Source organism: Dromiciops gliroides, chromosome 4, assembly GCF_019393635.1.
Source record: "Dromiciops gliroides isolate mDroGli1 chromosome 4, mDroGli1.pri, whole genome shotgun sequence".
Classification (NCBI taxonomy): Eukaryota; Metazoa; Chordata; class Mammalia; order Microbiotheria; family Microbiotheriidae; genus Dromiciops; species Dromiciops gliroides.
Genome location: NC_057864.1, coordinates 54,386,950 through 54,408,313, shown reverse-complemented (window position 1 = coordinate 54,408,313; position 21,364 = coordinate 54,386,950). Strand labels below are relative to the sequence as shown.

The 21,364-nt window shown below is 38.6% G+C and overlaps 1 protein-coding gene across 1 annotated transcript in view; it reads left to right on the top strand.

Moving 5' to 3' along the window:
• The first annotated feature begins 11,825 nt into the window (after window positions 1-11,825).
• RGS5 (regulator of G protein signaling 5) overlaps window positions 11,826-21,364 on the top strand; it is a 90,286-nt gene continuing 80,747 nt past the window's right edge. Inside the window, exon 1 of the mRNA XM_044001431.1 lies at window positions 11,826-12,061. The gene's annotated coding sequence lies outside the window, so the exon portion shown is untranslated. The remainder of the gene's footprint in view (window positions 12,062-21,364) is intronic.

Sequence of the window (21,364 nt, the reverse complement as noted above, 5' to 3'; positions counted from 1 at the left end):
CTATTTTTCAGAGGGGGTAAAAGTTCTTATTATCTTGACTTCTTAACCTCAAAAAGCAAGTCTGTTCTGAAAAAAAGGAAATGGAATCCAAGGCTTCTTGGCTCCGAGATATGGGAAGGCTTTGCTTTTTAACATCTTCCAAGGGTAATTGTGATTACTGCTGCAGTGGGAACACAGATTTACAAAATGTTCCTCCAAAAGAAAGTATTTGGGGGTGGGGAGTGACTTTCTTGAGGGAAAAGGACAGCAGCCACTGCTGACCTTGTGGAAACATATTATATGAATGTAGTACAATTAGCAAAAACAACCACCAAACTACTGTTTCACTTCCAATTAGGATCATCATTTTAAACATTTAATTTACTCATTTGTCCATTCAACAAATAATTTTTAAGCGTGGTGGGTGGATTGTTGTGTTGGATAATGGGAGAAAATTTAAAGAAAACCTGACTTTATTCATTTTACAGATGAGTAAGAGATATAAGGCACAAGCTTCAGAACCGTCCTCTACAGTATTACAAGATAATTTCATAAGACGAAAAGGAAAGGCATTATCTAAAAGGCTATAACTGATGACCAGGGAAATGAGAGGCTTTGTAGAAAAAAGTGATGGCTTTAAACACAAAGGACTTTGGTTATTATCCTAGTTCTGTCAATTACTGCCTGAGTAATTTTGGCTAAATGACTTTAAATTTCTGAGCTTCAGTTTCTCAGTCTGTAAAATGAGGAAGTTGAACTAGATGACCACTAAGGTCCCTTTAAAACTCACTTCTGCCCAAGACCAACTGAGGTAGTTGTCCTAATGGACAATTCTGTGATATTGAGTTCTGGGATGCATTCTTTAAAGAGAACGTGTGACCTCCTGATTATCTGAGAGTCCTCTGAGCCTGAGAAATTACAGATTTCTTATGTGAAGAAAGCCATGACTCAAATTGTCGGACACGCTGCAGGAAATGAAGTAGAGATAGAGGCAATCAAGAAATAAGGATAAATTTTTGAATAGAGAGGGAATCAATTAATAAGGATTTATAAAGCACCTACTATGTGCTAGGCACTGTGCTAACAGCTTTACACATAGTATCTCCTTTGAGACTCACAACAATCCTGAGAGGTAGGTGACATTATTATCCCCATTTTACAGCTGAAGAAACTGAGGCATATAGGGGTGATGTGACATGCCCAGCGTCACACAGCTAGTTAGTTCCTGAGGCATTGCTCTATCCATCCACTGCACCACCAGCAACTAGAGATCTCCATTGAAACACAGATACGTGTCTTTCATCATGTCCCTTCATTTCTAGCATCTGCAACTCTGAAAACTGCTAAGAGCAGACTACCCCAAAGAGATTAATCTTTTTCTCTCTGGTTGAACTGAGATTTGATCTTGAAAGGTGAAGAAAAGCTTATTTAACCATGTGTATTCTGTGCTGGGCAGTTAGGTGAGGCAGTGGATAGAGCACTGGGCCTGGAATTAAGATGATCTGAGTTCAAATCCAGCCTCAGACACTTATTAACTGTGTTATCCTGGGCAAGTCACTTAACTCCTATTTGCCTCAGTTTCTCATGCATAAATTGGCAACACACTGGAGAAAGAAATGGCAAACCACTCCAGCATCTTTGAAGAAAAACCCATGGATAAGTCCATGGGCTCATATGGAGTCAGACATGACATAATAGGAACAATTATTGGAGCTATTCTAATCTATATAACTTCCTTATTTCTGTTTACTTTTATGAGGATGGTTGCTAGTTATTGGTGTCTGTCATTTGAGTAACTAAAATTTGATAGGAGGGAGCAGAGATGGCAAGAATGAACTTAGTGTTACCCTCTTCTAAGAGTAACCAAGGTAAGTGGCTTTGTTTTTTCTGAACCCTTACCAGTTCTCTAGAATACATTCACTTGAATTGTGATAAATAGATATAATAGATAATAGATATAATTCTGGCTTCTCTCGAAGATAAGAGAGTGAAGAGTGAAGAGTGAAGGAGAGATCTCAGGTGTCCTTTTCCAACTAGATTATTTGGGGTGCCAACATAGTCCTCCTTTCCTCTACAAAGGCAGACATTGCAATCTCCCTGGGAGAGAGGATGGGCCAGATCCTAGGTACCTATGTATGCCACATGTAGGCCAACCACATCTACATTTTATGGTACTAATATAGCTTCTCTCTCTATCTCTGTCTCTCTTTCTCCCTCTCTTTCAAGGGGCAAATGCTGTTTGAGTTGAACTCTAAAAGTTGGGTGGGAATTCACTAGTTGAAGACGAGGATGGTTCATTTCATAGTCGGTAAAGCCTGAACCAGATTTAGCAGTCTATTGATTTGGGAAGTCTTGAAGGTGGCCATGGCATGGCAGCTTTGGGATCTAGGCCAAATGAATTCCTATCTCTGAACTGGCATCATTTCTATTTCCAGTGTTTAGCTTGAGAGGCTGTAGGATGCATTCAAAGAAATCCAGATCTCTGTGGTTATCTAGTTCTTGGTCACAGTAAGTTAATCCCAGAGGGTAGTTTTCCTAAACTAAAAAAAATGGGAGAATTTAATAATTGATCTTCTAGGCATGATCCCTGGGTGAGCCACATAGAAAGAATTACATCAAAGATCCTTTCAAAAGGGTTGTTAAAAAAAAGTTTTTAACATTCTGGCAGGAATAGTAGTAGTAACTTGTTTTTTGCAATGCCAAAGTGAAAATTCCAATTTGCACAAAAGACCAACGAGAGGGTGTTTATTCACTTTACAAAGGCAGAATAGCCTCTCCTGAATTTAACTATAGTCATGAATTTTTTTAATTATCTGTTTTATTATGAACTTTAAAATCATCAACAAATACAAGCATTCCAATATACAAAGAAGAAAAAAAGAGGACAGCATCAGAAATTGTATAGTTCTGTATGCAGTTTTTTTCCCCCTGCAGTTTGTTTTTAAAGAAATATTCATTTTGACAAAGTATTAACATGGCTCTATTTTTCCCTTCTATACTTTTTTCTGTGCATTTAAAAGAAAGTTTAATGCCCTTTTAAAAATTCCTATCATTGCCCACTAACCCACCAGAGAATAATTTCACATAACATTTTTAAGAGCAAAAGAAAAAAAAAAGTAAGATTTTTAAAATGGGCAAAAATCATCAATCCACCAAAGAAGTCTGAAAATAGGGGCAGTGAACTCTGCCTGGAGATTTCCTACCGCTGTGAAGGAAAGAGGATGGTAGTTTTTCGTAACTTTACAACATTCACTTTTGATTGTTTGAAAGAAGTTGTTCTTTCCATTTATGTTGCTGTAATTACTGTGGATATTGTTCTCTTAGTTTTGCTTACATCATTCTGCTTCAGATCATGTAAATCTTTTCATGCTTCTCTATATTCATGTTCATTGTTTTTATTTAAAACTTTCAAATTCATCACATATCAATCCATGGTTCTCCTTCCTGATTGCAGTTATTAGGATTATATTTATCTTGGAAAAGGAGTCTCTTAGAGTGTTTTCTTTCCCAATTTTTGAGGATAATTTTGGGACTAATTGACATTTAAAAGTTTGATGGAATTCTGCTGGGAATCCATTAGGACTGAGATTTCTCCCTTTGATAGTCCCTATATAGCTAGTTTTATTTTCCTTTCTGAGATTGGATTGTTGAAGACCTAAATTTGGTTTTCAGTTAGTTTGTATATGTTATATTTTTGAACATCTTTCTATAGTTTGTTTTTCAAAAAATTGGCACTTTGTTTTTCTGCATTGAGAGGGACTAGAAGATCTTCTATTATTTCCTATATTATGGTGTTCAAGTTTTTTTGTTTTGTTTTGTTTCGTTTTGTTTTTGGCCAATTGTATCTTATCTAGAAGCCATAAATTCTTTTTCTGGCAGAGACTACAGCAGTAGCAAGGAAATTACTGAGTAAATACTGGAGTCACTAGCATAGTATGTGGGGCCTGCCAGGTGTGGAGCTAGATAGGGAAGGAGGTGCTGAGTGAATGTGTTAGGGAACAGGAATTAGCCTTTTCTGCTATTAACTCATTAGGCTTTTATTTCCTTAGTGTTCCTTGTGTCTTAGTCTATAGATTCAGATGCAGTTATGTTATCATTCATACATTATTCGTCAAGAGGGAAACTTTGAGAGATGATGCAGAAAATCTCTAGTCTTTCATCTGGTTGAATACACACTTAATTATCTTTTTATTATTGTGTGCTTTCAAACTCAAACACCAAGTTGGTATCTATACATGCCAGTCACCTTGATACTTTTGGGCATTCTTTTTTCAAATTTTATTTGTTTATCCTAAACTAACAAACACCAAACAAAATAAACATTTTCATATGCCATGTAGAGCAGATAATAAAGATTGTATATGGAAAAGTAGGAATTTCTTTTTTTAATAATAAAACATTTTTATTTATAGTTTTGAGTTCCAAATTTTCTTCTTCCTTCCCTCCCTTCCCTCCCCCCTCCCTGAGGTGGTAAATAATCAGATATGGGTTATACATATGCAATTATGTAAAACATTACCATATTAGTGATTTTGTGAAAGAAAACTTAACTAAAAGAAAAAAATGAAAGAAAGTGAAAAATAGCATGCTTTAGTCTGTGTTCAATCGATATCAGTTCTTTCTTTGGAGGTGGATAGTATGTTTCATCATTAGTGCTTTGGGATCTTGGATCATTGTATTGGTTTTTGTTTTGGGTTTTTTTTTTAGTGGGACAGTGAGGGTTAAGTGACTTGCCCAGGGTCACACAGCTAGTAAGTGTCAAATGTCTGAGACCAGATTTGAACTCAGGTCCTCCTGAATCCAGGCCCGGTGCTTTATCCATTGCACCACCTAACTGCCTCCCCGGATCATTGTACTGTTGAGAATAGTTAATCATTCACAGTTCTTCATCAAACGATTTTTCTCTGTGTGTGTACACTGTTCTCTTGGTTCTACTCACTTCACTATATATCAGTTCATACAAGTCTTTCCAGGATTTTCTGAAATCATCCTGCTTGTCATTTCTTATAGCACAATAACATCTCATCACCAAGAATGGATTAGCATCCTAGTTTTCCCACATCCCCTTCAACATCCAATATTTTCTGTTTTTGTTATATTTTCCACTCTGATAGGTGTGAGGTGATACCTCAGAGTTGTTATAATTTGATTTTCTCTGATAATGATCCAGAGCATTTTTCATATAATTATAGATAGCTTTGATCTCTTTGTCTGAAAACTGTTTGACCATTTATCAATTGGGAAATGACTTGTGTTTTTATTAAATTGACTCATTTCTCTATATATTTGAGAAATGAGGCCTTTATCAGTGATATTTATTTCCAAAATTCTTTCCCATTTTCTGATTTCCTTTATAATCTTGGTTACATTAGTTTTGTTCGTGCAAAAGCTTTTTAATTTTATATAATCAAAATTATCTATTTCATATTGCTGTCTATATTTTCTTCGGTCCTAAATTCTTCCTCTGTCCTTAAATCTGACAGATAAACTATTCCATGCTATCTTAAGTTGCTTATGGTATCACCCTTTATGTGTGAATTATGTACCCATTTTTACCTTATTTTAGTATATGGTGTGAGATATTGGTATATACCTAGTTTCTCCAAATTGTTTTCCAGTTTTCCCAGAAATTCTTGTCAAATAATGAGTTTTTTCTTCCAAAAGCTTGGATCTTTGCATTTACTATAGTATAATTTGCACTATTCTATTCCAATGATCTACTTGTCTATTTCTTAGCCAGTACCAGAATGTTTTGATAATTACTGCTTTCTAGTACAGAGATCTGGTATTGCTAGACCACCTTCTTTCATATTTCTTTTCATTGATTTCCCTGATATCCTCGAGTTTTTGTTCTTCCAGATAAATTTTGTTATTAATTTTTCTACACCTATACATTTTTGGTAGTTTGATTGGCATTTCACTAAAGAAATAGATGAAGATAGGTAGGATTGTCATATTTATTATTTTGGCTTGGCCTACCCATGAGCAATTAATATTTTTTCCAATTGTTTAGATCTGACTTTGTGTGAAAAGTATTTTATAGTTCTGGTCATACAGTTCTTGAACTTGTCTGGGCAGGTAGACTCCCATATTATCTACAATTATTTAAAATAGAATTTCTCTTTCTACCTCTTCCTGCTGGACTTTGTTGGTAATATATAGAAATGTTGATGATTTCTGTGGTTTTGTTTTGTATCCTGAAACTTTGCTAAAGTTGTTAATTTCAAGTAGTTTTTTAGTTGATTCTCTAGAATTTTCTAAGTATAATTACATATCCGCAAAGAGCTGTCGTTTTGTTTCCTCATTACCTATTCTAATTCATTTAATTTCTTTTTCTTCCCTTACTGCTATATCTAACATTTCTAATACAATATTAAATAATACAGGTGATAATGGGAATCCTTGCTTCACCCCTGATTAAATTGGGAAGGCTTCTAACTTTTCCCCATTACAGATAATTCTCACTGGTGGTTTTAGATAAATATCCCTTATCATTTTAAGGTAAGCTCCTTTTATTCTTATGCTATCTAGTGTTTTTAATAGGAATAAGTACTGTATTTGGTCAAAGGATTTTTTCTGCATCTATTGAGATAATCATATGGTTTCTGTTGGTTTTGTTATTGATATGGTCAATTCTGCTGATAGTTTTTTCTAATATTGAACTAGCCCTGCATTCTTGGTATAAATCCTAACCTGGTCATAGTGTATGATCTTTGTGATATATTGCTGTAATCTCTTTGCTAGTATTTTATTTACTTTGGGGCATTCTTGAACTTATTTCTGTTGAGCGTTTGATGATTCCTTGAGGCATATAAGGTCACCTCAGTGTGATCCTTGACTTTTCTTTTGTCCTCACTCCATATATCGATTCACTTGCCAAGTGTTGTCATTTCTGTCTGCCTTCACAATATCTCACACATATTCCCTTCTCTCTTCTCACAATGCCACCATCCTAGTTCAAGCACTCATCACTTCTTGTCTAGTCTATTGCAAAAACCTAATTGGTTTCCTTGTTCTAACTCCAGAAATCTTCCACAGAGATTCCACTTAACATGCTGGAGAGTTTCCTCTCATTCTCTTTTATTGTATAGATGCCAGTGGAGCACAGGCTTATTGATGCTTTCTTCCCACTGCCATGTGACCAGTCCACCTTCTTCCCAAATCATACACTTCTTTGATGTAATTTTTTTTTTGTTTCTCTTATGTAATCTTTGTTTCTCTTATGTAATTTTTGGTTGGTAATGGGTTGGATTCTACTCATGTCCACCACACACCTCTCCACTGCCATTTAGGCAATCACCTTTAAATCTTTGGAAACTGTGGTATTCCATGGCTCTTCACCATATAAGTCTGGGTAATATAACCAAAATAAGCAGTCCATAATTGTTAGCAAATGAGACACGCCACCCCATACAATAACAAAAACAAGAAGAAGCCCTAATTTTTGCTCCCTGCCCAAATCCCTCCCTACCTACTCATAATAGTTGAACATTAAATTAAACAATGACACATGTACTGGAAAGGAAAATGGGGGAAAAGAATACAATTGATGGGAGATTAAAGAATTTATTCATGTAAAATTTCCATGTACTAAGGGAAGACATACAGCTATTTCAACACAACATTGGAAATAGGACAGAGAAATTTTGATTAAGATGCTATAGTTTGATAGTCATTGTCCTTGACCAGTTATCTGGAGACTCTATCTCGACTTTCCAGGTTAGAGAACTTTCACCACTCATTGAGAAGTAGTAGCTACCTGGTGGCACAGCTCTTCTTCACATAAATCCAATTCATTGGAAATCATGACATCACCTCCCCAATATCATGCTCCTCCTCAAGAAGGACTATCCACAACTGCTACCTGGTGACATACATCCTGTCTGTGCAAGGTTCTCAGATCTCTGAGAGCCCAAGTTTTTAGCAGCATAACTCAATTCTTCTTTTAGCTTCAAAAACAATGTGGTGAACTTAATACATGGTTTTTCACATGAGGGAACTGAGGCTGAGAGAGGTTAAATGATTTGCCCTGGAACACACCCCTACCAAGTCTTGCACTCAATATTCACTACTCTACCTAACTGCCTACAAAGGTCCCTTGAGATGACTAGGCTTCTTCTTATTTACTTCTTTTTTTTGTGAGGCAATTGGGGTTAAGTGACTTGCCCAGGGTCACACAGTTAGTAAGTGTCAAGTGTCTGAGACTGGATTTGAACTCAGGTCCTCCTGAGTCCAGGACTGGTGCTCTATCCACTGCGCCACCTAGCTGCTCCCTTCTTATTTACTTCTAATCTCATTTCTTACTCAGTCTTAGCCAGTCAGTCAGTAAACAATATTTTAAAAACACCTATTGTGTGGCAGCCACTGGGTTAACTGCTGGGATACACAGAAAGGCAAAAGATAGCCCCTGCTCTCAATTAGCTCACAGTCATATGTATAGGGGAGACAATGTGGAAACAGCTACATACAAAGAAACTACACATGGGATGAATTGGAGAGAAACAACAGAGGGAAGGCATTATTAGAATTAAGGGAGAACAACAGGAAATGTTCTGCCTTAATGTTAACTTTATTCTCACACTTCTTGGTTTAGGTCACCCAAAAACCTTTCTAAATTTGCTTCCCCCAACTTGCTACTAGAATGGAAACTCAGGTCTTGAAAACAATAACTATATCGTGAAGTATGTCCAGTTTTGTTATTCATGAGATGTTTTTTTCTAGAATCTGACTGTGGACCCAGAGAGATTCTTTCCTCATGTACCTGGTCCCAAGACCTCAAAGTTGTTTCTCCCTTGGGTTTCAGCTATTGTGCCTCTCACCTATCCTTACAGCTCCGGAAATCCACTTTCTCTCTCTTTGTTCCATCTGGTTTGCCTAAAGCAAATTCAGATTCAGGTCTTCTTGTGTGGCACTCACAGGCTTGGTGGTCTGCCTCACCCTCCTCTCTGTTAACGACATCATAGACTCAATTTTACGAAGATTCTGACCCTAGGAATTCTTGTTGCCCTTCCCTAACTCCCTAATTACTGCTCAGATGAGTTGACAGATACAACTTGGGGTCTGTAGGCACTGGGTACTCCTCATAGAATGCCAGAATTAGAAAAGACAGAAATCCCAAGCATACACATTTCAACCTTTGACTTCATGTAGTCACCTTTTCCTCAGCATCCCTGACAAGTAATCATTCAACTTCTTCTTGAACCTTTCCAGTGAGGTGGCATTAAAAATTTTAAGGGAGTCCATTCCATTACTGGGTGGTTCAGACTGCTAGAATGTTTTCCCTTATATTGAGATAAAGTCTGATTCCCCATACCTATACAAGATCGGGAATCTGGAGCAATGCAAAGTAAATTTAACCCTAGGATTATAAAACTTTTTTTTAGAACTGGAATGGGCCTTAGATAATTTCATTTAATCCAACTCCCTTATGATGTAAATGGAGAAACTGAGGCCAAATTCATAAAGTAAAAATACATAAATATCTTGACAATCTAGAATAGGAATCAGCAAACTATGGCCCCAGAGTCCAATTCAGCTGGTCTACCTTTTTTTTGGTAGGGCCTGCAAAAGCTAAGAATGATTTTTACATCTTTAAATAAATTTTTATTATATTTAAAATGTAAAAACCTCCATTGCCTTAAAAAATAGGCAGCCACCTGCATATTGGTATCCCTAGTCTAAAACACTGAACAAATTCTAACACAATAATTTTTAATAGGTAAATCCAGATTTGGATTTTTTTTTAAAGTGATTTTGTAAAACCAAAAGGGAGAAGGTAAGGTAATATAGCAGTTTGTTTGAAAAAGATCTTAGGGTTTGGGTAGACTGTAAACTCCATTTGAGTAAATAATGAAATTGTTGGAATCATTTCAATCATGTTCAACTCTCTGTGACCCCATTTGGGGTTTTCTTGGTATTTCTTGGAGTGGTTTGCAATTTCTTTTTCCAGCTCATTTTACAGATGAGGAAACTGGGACAAACAGGGTTAAGTGACTTGCCCAGAGTCACACAGCTATTAAGTGTCTGGGACCAGATTTGAACTTAGGTCCTCCTGACTCCAGGTCCCTTCTCCTTTCTACTTCATCAACTTAGCTCCCTCTGTAGTGACATAATAGCTGTCTTTGAATTGTTGAAGGGATCACCAATGAAAGAAAGATCAGACTTATTTTATTAAGCTTCGGAGGGCAGAGCCAGCAGCGATGAAATACAAATTTCAAATAGGCAAATTTTAACTTGGTCTAAAAAGAAACTTCAAAACTCATTAAAAAGCATTCCCTGTCATTGGAAATCTCCCAGAACAGGCTGCATGATCTCTTTTTGGATATGTTACTAAAGGGATTCTTTTGTGTCTATGCATTGGACCCTGTGGCCTCTGAGGTGCCTTCCAATTCTGAAATTCAGTAATACTCGCCCAAGGTCACACAGACAGTCCACACAAGATCTGAGACACAGACCCAGATTGTATAATTATTTTTCCACTGTACTGTGTTCTCCTGCTTTCTCTCTTTCATATGCCCCTTCAGATATTTCAAGATAGCTATCATATTCTCCTCTTTTCTCCAGGCTAAATAACTGCCTATCCTTCAGCAATACCTTATTCAACACAGTTCCCAGCTGTCTTGCTATTCTGGTTATCTGGGCACTAATTTAATGGGCACTAATATAATACCATGGGGTCATAGGAAAATAGATTTAGAGTCGGAAGAGAAAAGAATCCATCTGGTCCAATCTCTTGCTTTTCTAGGTAAGAAAACTGAGGCCCAGAGAGATTGGGTGACAGGGAATGTTGGAGGTAGAATTTGAATATAAGCCCTCTGACTGCTGAACAACAAGGGCCAGGCCATGTTGCCTACTTCTCAATGTCCTTTTCCACCGCCTCACTACCTCTGTCCGGCTGTTCATCTGGATCAGGATCCCAAACTCTGCTTTGTCCATTTCACTGACTCCCAGGTCTCACCCATTTCTGGGCTTGTTTGAAGCCCAAACTCCTGATTTGCCTCACTTCTCCCTATGGGAGAACTGTTTCTGTCTCGAGCCTCCATGCTGTCTTTTCTTCTGTGCTTCCATTTATAAATCTTTTATTGATACCTCACTGGGTGACTCAACCCTCCTCATAGCCAGGTAAGACTGCTGATCTGGGCTATTTTCCCCAAGATATATTCTGACATTTATGGCATTAAAGTTCCGCAGGGGTCAGGAAACACAGTTTAGGCATTGACTCCAGAAGGTCTCAGATACAATGCTGACATCTAATCACCTCTCTAGCGTTTTTCCATTAGCAGATTATTGGGATTAGTTTAGAAGATTAGAAAGTAGACACCTTGAGCCCGGAAGGGATGAACTAGAGAATGATAATGAGAGCCTGCCACATGAAAGGCTATGGGGGAAGGAAAGGCCAAGTTAGGGAGAGTTTGCCCAGTCTGGGAGCCATCAAGGAAATGGGCTGCATGTCACTTTTCTGAAGGAGGAGATTTGAGTGATAAATTCACTTAAACAGTTTAAGGGCCTGCCCTGTTCCACAAAGGAAAGTGGGGGTGGAGAGAAGCCTGGAAACTGAAAATGGGAGTTAGTAACTCACAGACTTTGGGATACTTGGTTTCACCTTGAACAATGGAGAAAAACAATGGAGAAAACCCCCCAGGGCTTTGTTGCAGCTGGGTACAGATTCCCTTCTTAGCAGGCAATACCTGTAATTTGACTCTAACAAATGAAGTAATACTGTTTTACTCAGATCTTCAGCTACCACTCTGTCTGGAGGAGGAGGAGGAGGAGGAGGAGGAGGAAGAGCAGCAGGAGGAGGAAGAGCAGCAGCAGCAGCAGCAGCCCCCTCCCTCCCATCTATCTACACAACTGGCTCTGCTCCCTAGCCAGCAATTTACTCCAAAGCTACTGATTGGCCAGGCCACTGACAGAGGGCCGGGACAGAACCTCTATATCTTCCTAAAGGAGGCAAAGGCAGCTACAGATCGTGCTGAAGTTGAGTTCGGGCAGTCCCACCGTCCTGTTCACAGCTTGAGCTCACAACCCAGCAAGTCAAAATGTGCAAAGGACTAGCAGCCCTGCCCCACTCCTGCCTGGAAAGGTGAGAACTTGAGTTCCTTTGGCTTCAGAGGCTGGGCCTGGTCAGTGCCTAAGGGTGGACAGGATGCCCAGCTGCAGCTGGGTGATTTGATGCTTAAGCAGAGGTGTCATTTGTGCCTGACTCAAAGCCATAGTAAACTCTAGGATTCTATTCTTGGAGCTAATGCCAACATGGGCTTTAGTAGAGGCTTTTGAAGGAGGACCAGTGGGAGAGAACATTATGTTTGGGTTGGGGAACTAGTAGTAGATTTGAGATCACAGCTAGCAAGTCTCAGAGGGAGGCTTTAAGCCCAAGTCCTCTGATTCCAGGGTATCAAGGTGCTGCCTTTAGTAAATCCCAGCTCTTATATTTGGTAGGTGAATATTCTTAGACAAGTCACACTCAGTCTGCACCATAGCTTCCTCATTGGGGTTTCATATAAGGGAAAACTTCCTAACAAATAGAGCTTACCCTAAAGTTAGATGGTAGAGAGTGAGTTTGATGGAAGGGCAAACTTCAAAACAACTAGAGCTTATTCAATTTGAATGGAGAAAGTGGAGTTCCCCCTCACTGGAGGTCTTCCAACAAAGACTGGACGACCACATGTTACTCATGTTGGAAAATGGATTCTAGGTCAGTTACAGGCTGGGTTAGATAGCCACTGGAATAGCTTCAAGCTCTAAGAACCCATGAATCTGTTACCTGGAAAAATCTAGCCCTCACCGTGACAATGTGGGAAAAGTAGAGCTGTTGTCATGATCGTCCCTGCAGAGTTGTTGTGAAGATGAAATGAGATCATAGGTGCCTGTTCTTTGTACCCCTAAAGCCTTTACAAACTGGAGCTATTCTCTCTTATACTTATACATAGAGGGGGGCTTGCTGCATTGTTAAAAAAAAAGGCACAGAGGAAGTCCTTGCTCTAGAACCCAGTGGAACCTGGGCATCTCAGTTCTGATGCTGACTTTAAAATAGAAGAGGTTGAAAAGGCAGCTTTGGAATGAGGGGACCTCCATCTAAACCTGCAGATTGTTAGTGAATGCTCTTAGATAGCATCAGCTACTGAGATATATGGAAAGACTGAGTGTACTGTTTACTTAGCTGGCATACTTTCTCAGGTAAATGCAGCCACACACGTACCTCCAGGCTTGCTTGGGGCCTTGCCAGTATGACCTTCTGACGGGGAATGTCAGGAATTTGCAGTATCCAGATTTTATTAAAAAGCAGGAATGTGACATTGAACTCCTAGAAATTTTAACTCAATAGTCCTATCTGCCTCTAAAAGACTGTAATATGCTGGTGGATCTCCCCCCCACACCTCCTTACAGTTCTTTCATTTTGCTTTGGATAAAGTTGGTGTGTCCCTAATTTTTTCTAGAAAATGATATGTAATTTTGACTTAACAACAACATAAGTTCCTTGACCATGTTTATACAAGATTATATAAGGGTGCAAATAATTAATAGACATTAAATGATTTAAATTATTGTTTATATTATTATAATTTAAATTATCAGATGCTTAATAGACATCTGTTAGTTCTTTCCATTCCAAAAGTTCAGATTTACCTTTTAAATGACTTCTCTCCTAGCACTATTATAATCACTTTAAAATGATAAAATAATATAAGCTGGTTATAAACAGGATTCTGGAAGTGAGGTCAAAAAGAGGTGTGTCTGAATCCTTCTGACACTCCCTAGCTGTGGGACCAAAGAGAAGCCACCTCACTTCTCTATCCTCACACAACTTCCTGAGACTTATCTATGAAATTATAGATGAATTGTGTCAAGGTATGAATTGAAGTTAAGGAATGACTAGATGAAATTGCCAATCCTTGATGAATTGATCTAATAACAGATCAATTTGTTTCCAGCCAAGCTTGGTCACTTCACCAATCTTTAAAATGAGATTTATCAAAGTTCCAATACTTGCTCTGATATGTTTTGATACTCTTGATCTACTACTAGTTTGATATTGAAGTTATTAATAAAAACATTACATAGTACTACCTATGTGCCCTTTCCTAAATGAGCAAGAGGTAGCAATTAGACTTTGTAGTTTCCTGGAACAAGCTTGAATTGATTAAGGAGTTCTTGGTTCTAATCTTGGGTGGCCTTATCAACCTTTACCTCAATAACAGAGATAATTAGAGAAGCTTTTTTTTTTTTTTACTTGTGTTGGTGGTATCACCTTCTTAAACTAGTGGACAGCTTGATTCAAGTACATAGGGCTTAATATCCAGGTTGAGAGGGTCCATGCTAATATACTTATTACATTAGGACTATATAAATTCCTGGCTTCACTGATACAGGTCCTAGGATCAAGTATTTGAGGGAGGAGGAATGTTGGAGGTCATCTAGTTAAATTTTCTCATTTTACAGATGAGAAATGCCAAGACCTGAAAAGTAAAGTGACATGCTGAGATTACACAGGGAGCAGCTATCATTTTTAGTCCTTTTTTTTTTTTTTAACAAAACCTGGCAGGATTTTTTGGTGGAAGACATTATAAAAAGGATATAATAATGTTGAGTTATATATCATGTTCCCCTCTTTGGGCCTCAGTTTACAAAGGAGGAACTCTGTAAAATGAAGGCATTGTGTGAGGTTTTAGGTTTGAGATTCTGTCTAGCTGTAATCACAGGGAAAACACACTTGTAGCAAAGGAGCAAGATATAGGGACCGAAGAGCAAATCAGGAGACCTGAGTTTACATTGTGTTCCTCACTAGCTAAGTGAGTCATTAACCTTGTTGGCCTCAGTTTCTTCATCTGCAAAATGAGCTGGAGAGGGAAATGGCAAAACCCTCCAGTATCTCCGCCAAGAAGACCCCAAATGGGGTCATGAAGAGTCTGATGTGACTTAATGACAACGTGAAATCAGAGAGGTCAATGTCAGAAAGAACTTGGAGTTGGAAAAGCCTAGCTTCGAAGTACAGCTTCGAACAGCTTATACTCTCAAGTCTTAAGTTGCAGATGAATTGCTAGTTGATATGGGCAGAGGGAATTTTTATGATCTCCCTCTCTCCCTTCTTCATGACCCCAACCCCTACCAAAATTAAAAAAGAAAAAAAAAGGCACTGCAGGAATCAAACTAAGCTGGAGCCTGTTGGGTAATGAGTCAGAGCCAGAATAGACTAGGGTCTTGGAACTGGAATGGGGGAGGGAGACCTGATAAAGCATGAATCTTAAGGATGGAGAAATGGGGATTTGTTTGAAGGAGGTTAGCCTCAGGCATAGCGTATAGCATCAGGGTAGAGTTTACATTTTTTTCTTTTGGTTGGTCCCAATGTTTTTCATATACATTGGGAATTAATGGTGGTGGTGGTGGTAGTAGTAGTAGTAGCTACATCACCACCAACAACTAGCATTTACATAGCACTTTAAGGTTTGCAAAGCACTTTATCAGTATGATGTCATTTTATCCTCACAACCCTGGGAGGTAGGTATGATGATCATAACTATTTTACAGATAAGGAAATGGAGGCAGGCAGAGGTTAAGTGATTTGCCCAGGGTCACACAACTATAAAGTGTCTGAGGCTAGAATACAAACTGTTCAGCTTCAGTTTTCTCATCTGTAAAGTGAACTGGAGAAGGAAATGGAAAACCACTCCAGTATCTTTGCCAAGAAAATCCCAAATGGGGTCATGAAGTGGGGAAAAAAAACAACAATGGAACAAAATTCCTTTCTGATTCCGGGCCTGGAGCTCTAGCCACAGTGCACCTTTGTGTGTATAGGGAACACCTTCTAGTGATTCAAATCTGCAACTCCTAGTCTTAGAGAGCTGCCTGAGGCACTGAGTGACAAGTGATTTGGTCAAGGTCACACAACAAGGAAGCTGATGAATCTGAATTTGAGTTCAGATCTCCAGACTCCAAGTCCAGGGCATTTCCCAGTTAAACCCTCCTTCCTCCTGGATCATTGGACTGGCTGTGCCAGACCACTGTGAAGCTGTGTATACAGTCTCTACTTTACTGTCTCATATGCCAATAACACCACAGTTCTATTACAGAAGCATGGAAAAAATTGCAGGGGAGGTAGGAACATAAATTGCTACAGAATAAAAAAAGAGAGAAGGAGGTGAAGAGATGATAGAAAACTGCTTAGTCTTAACTAAGTCTTGGAGTTTTTGTTGTTGGTTTTGTTTTGTTTGAAATAAAAAAACAAATGTTTGGACAGTGTTATTTTGTGGTACTTGCCTATTAGGAAGTTTTATCAATCAATCAATCAACATTTATTAAGTACCTACTACGTTCCAAGCTCTCTGCTAAATGATAAAAAAAAAGTGGTAAAAGACAGTCCCTGCCCTCAAGGAACTCACAATCAACTGGAAGAGACAATATGGAAGCAACTATAAACAAAATAGACTATATACCAAATAAGGCAGCTTGGTGGTACTTCTGATATGACAACTTTAATTAAGAAAAATCACTTAATCTTATACTGAAACATAGAATATCTGCATAAATGGATTTTTTGGTTTTGCTTGACTGTTTTCCTTTATTACAAGGGAGCAATCAATGAGGGGGGGGTGTGGAAGAAGGAAAGGGAATTGGACCAAGGATTTCACTGATAAATTAATATTTTATTATATTATTATAATATGGGCAATGCAGGATAAATGGTCAAGGTGGTATCTCAAGTCCTTTGCCCACCCCAGGTGAGCTAAGTTACCTAAAAATTACAGAAAAGGTTGCTGCCCTGTCTTGCATTGGTAGTGGGAGTTTCTAGTCTTGTCAGACTAGCCATCTGACAATATATGCATCTTTCTGCCCTAGCAACTGGAGGAAGGAATTATATAATCTTATACTTATACAAAGACTACTTACATAAATTGATTTTTTATATTTCATAAATGGATTTTTTTAATTAAAAAATTAAAGCAGCTTGGTTCAGCAAGAACCCAAGTTCCAGGGTTTGAATTTTGGCTCTATTTCTTTATTCCCTGTGTGACTTTGGGCAAATCACTCCCCTTTCTGGTCCTGACTTTCCACATCTCCTGACTCAACTAGCCTGTGAAGTCTCTTCTAGCTCTAAACCTGTGAGTTCTAGGGTCTGATGCACCTTCATGGAATATCTAACAAAGATCCTCAGACCCTTTAGAGTGGTGCCTAGGAATGAGCAAACCAGGACCACTGCTTTGGAGTTCTCCAACTTTGCCACCTTTTATTGTATCTGGATCATGCTTATTTTGGACACGTAATGTTATAGTGCTCAATAACAGAAGAAAAACAATGACAAAAAAAATCAAGCAAACTACTCCTATTAAAAAAAATAAAAAAGAAGTCATCTCTGTTTTCCTCCAGTCTCCCACTCAAGCATTTCAGAAAGCTCTTTAAACCTGGTTTTATTTCATCATTGTGGATTGGGCACCCTTTCAAGCAGCCACTGTGAAGCCCTCCATATGTTCTAGCCACACCTACTCTATCCCTGGATGCCTCCACCTAAGAACATCCTGTTCAGATTGTGTAAAAACTATTCTATGGAGAGAGTTGGGAGGAGGGAGAGATGCTAAGGAGGTTTACTTTGGGAAAGACATGGCATAACAAACAGCATTCTCTTCCCACTATGCTCCACCCCCACATGGTAGTGTTCAAACAGATGGAGTTGCAACATTTCCCTCCATATCTTCAGCACCCATAGTAAGCTTCTATCCTCCCACCTTCAGCTTGACATCTCTGCCATGGATTTGGCAGACACCTCAGCTGCAAAGTTTTACCTTTTCCTGTGCTTTCACCTCCGCTCAGCACCTCCCTGCCCCATCCCATTGTTCTAGCTGTTTTGCTCCTCCCCCAACATGAGCTGGGATCCAAGCTCTCTCTTTCTAAGTCAGCTGACTTTCTCCTGAACTTGGTCTGGTTATAAGTTCCCCATCTCTACCCTGTTTTTGATACCCCCCTACCCTCCAAAAGGAAGGGAATAGTTAGCAAGGATATGATGAAAGACTTTAAGAGATCATTTGAAGGAATGGGAAATAGCTAACCTGGAGAAAACTTAATGTGAAACATGGTGGTATTCCATTATTTGAAGAGACATGAAACTTGGGCCCAGAGAGCAGAAGTAGAAGCAAAGTGGGGTAGAAGTTGCATGGAGGCAGATTTAAACTTTTTTACAAGAATAACTCAGAGTGGGGACAGTTAGGTGGCACAGTGGATAAAGCACCAGCCCTGGATTCAGGAGGACCTGAGTTCAATTCCAGCCTCAGACACTTGACACTTGCTAGCTTCTGTGACCATGGGCAAGTCACTTAACCCTCATTGCCCCACAAAAAAAAGAAAAAAGAATAACTCAGAGCAGCTACATGTTGCAATAAATAGAACACTGGAGACTGGAGTCACAAAGACCTGAGTTCAAACCAACCTCAGATACTTTCTAGCTATGACCCTGGGCAAGCCACTTAACCCTGTTTGCCTCAGTTTCCTCATCTGTAAAATGAGTTGAAGAAGAAAATAGCAAACTACTCCAGCATTTTTACCAAGAAAACCCCAAGTGGGGTCATGAAGAGTCAGACATGACTAAAACAACTCAACAATAAGAAAAACTCCCTATGAGTTTGCTCTGTGCCCAAAGAGAATAAGCAGTCTTAGGAAGTAGGTAGTATTTCCATTAGACTTTATACAGAGAGCCTGATGGACCATTTGTCTTTGTTACTATAAATGGGATTCTCTTTCAGGTGGGAATTGAACTTTATTGATGACTTCCAAAGTTCTTTCGCACTCTAAGAATCTGAACTTCTGTGAAATATTTGCCACCATGTGGCTGGCAGACATCATGATAGAGTGGAATGACAATACTGGACCTGGAGTTCCATGAGCTGGATTTGAGCCTCTGTTCTGTCCTTAAGGTGAAAAGAATAAATATGTATTAAATGCCTAAGACTATGTGCCAGGCACCATACTAAATCTTCACAAATAACATTTCATTCAATCCTCACAAGAACCCTAGGAGGTAGGCACTATTATTATGCCTATTTTATGGCTCAGGAAATGGAGACGGACAGAGATAAAGTCATTTACCCAGGGTCACACAGACAGCTAGTAAATGCCTGAGGTGAGATTTAAACTTGGGTCTTTTTGACTCCAGGCTCAGTATTTATGCAAGATGGCACCACCAAGCCACCTTCCTTTACCATCTGTGTGACACCAAGTCATCTTTCTTTACTAAGAATCTCTAGCACAGACTTGATGATGTCTCTGGTATGTTCCTGCTCTATTTTTTTAAAAAAATTTCAATATTTAGAATTTTACTTTCCCAAATTAAACATAAAATACAAATTTTGACATCAATTTTTTAAAACTTTGTGTTCCAAATTTTCTTCCTCCCTTCCTCCCAACCTCCCCTCAAGACCTTAAGCAATACAATATAAGCTATACATGAGCAGTCATGCAAAACATTTCCACATTAGCCAGATTGTGAAAGAAAATAGACAAAAACCACAAACTTCAGATAAAAGAGTTAACCAAAAAATATGCTTCAATCTGTATTCAGATACCATCAGTTCTTTCTCTGTAGATGGATTGCATTTTTCATAAGACCTTCAGAGTTGTCTTGGATCATTGAATTGCTGAAAATTATCAAGTCATTCACAGCAGATCATCTTACAATGTTGCTGTTATTTTGTATACAGTACATTTCAGTTTGCATCAACTCATGTAGCTCTTTGCAGATTTTTTTAATAGCATCCTGCTCATTATTTTTTTATAGTAAACTACATGTATATAGTACTTTAAAGAGATTTCCTTACAATAAGCCCATGAGGTCGACTACTGCAACAACAGTAATAGATAACATTTATATAGTACCTTATACCTGACAAAGAGTTTTCTTCACAATAGCCCAGAAAAGTACCATACGTTTTGTCATCATCATCAATCATCATCTAGCAATCCTCATCATCACCAATCAATCCTCCTCTTCATCAATCAGTCCTCCTCATCAATCAATCTTCATCTTCATCCAATCCTCTTCCTGTTCTAGTATTCTTTAAGAGGCATTAAAGTTATCTTGCTTGACTCTGGGTAGTGGGGCAGAACCAAGATGTGCATTACAAGGGAGTAGATTTGAACTCAACCTAAGGAGAAACTTCGTAACAATTAGGGCCGTCCAAACATAGACTAAGCTATCCTAACCAGTAGTGAGTTCCCCATCATTTTAAATGCAAGCTAGATGACTACATGTTATGAACATTGCAGGTGGACTAGTTACAGGAAGTGGATGGATATCTAGTTTTGCCATCCTGCCCAAGCAAATGATAGCTCTGAGAGATAAGTGTCCAGCCCTTCACAAAGACCTAAAGGCTCTTCAGAAATGGCTGAAAGGAACTGCATCTGAGTGTAGAGAGAATAAGTATGCACATGTATCTCTCTCTCTCTCTCTCTCTCTCTCTCTCTCTCTCTCTCTTTGTGGGGCAATGAAGGTTAAGTGACTTGCCCAGGGTGATACAGCTAGTGTCAAATGTCTGACACTGGATTTGAACTCAGGTCCTCCTGAATCCAAAGCCAGTGCTTTATCCACGTGCCACCCAGCTGCACCCAGCACATGTATCTCTTAAGTAATATATTAATTATAAGATTATAATTCTAGAGCTAGTGGGACCTCAAGGGCCCACAAGCCAGCCCTTTCATTTTATGGATGAGGGACCTAAAGCCCAGAGAGTAACTTGTCTAAGGTCACAGAGGTCACAAGTATCACAAGTGAGATTTGAATTGAGTCCCTAGACTCCTGAGCCAGTACTCCCATGCTGCCTCCCTATTATTTCCCCATAGAGCCCTATTCTGCTAAACCAGAAGGTTCAAGTAGTGGAGGTTAATTTGATTAATTAAGGGCTCACCAATTGTTTGTTCTAACTCTTGTCATTGGAGAAAATTTTCTGAAATGTATCGGTCCAATTTTCTGCCTTAGTAAGGAGATTAAAGTGAATATGATTGATTGATTCAGGATTTCATAGCATCTCAGTAACATTGTTGTGACCTTTAGCTTTGTTTGATATAGATCAGAGATGCATAGGTGACTTAGTCAATAAAACACTGGACCTAAAGTTAGGAAGACTTAAGTTCAAATGCATCCTAGCTGTATGACCCTGAGCAAGTCACTTAACTTCTGTTTGCCTCAATTCCCTCACTTGTAAAATGAGGATAATAAGAGCATCAACCTCCCCAGGCTACAGTGAGGATAAGATAAATATTATTTGGAAGCCCTTTGCAAATTTTAAAGTGTTTTATTAATGTTAGCTATTGTTATTATCAAAGATAATGCTCATTCTGCATTGGGAAAGAAAATTCCTCAGCAGAAACTTCCAACCCTGATGAAACCACAGTTTTGTTTTGTTTT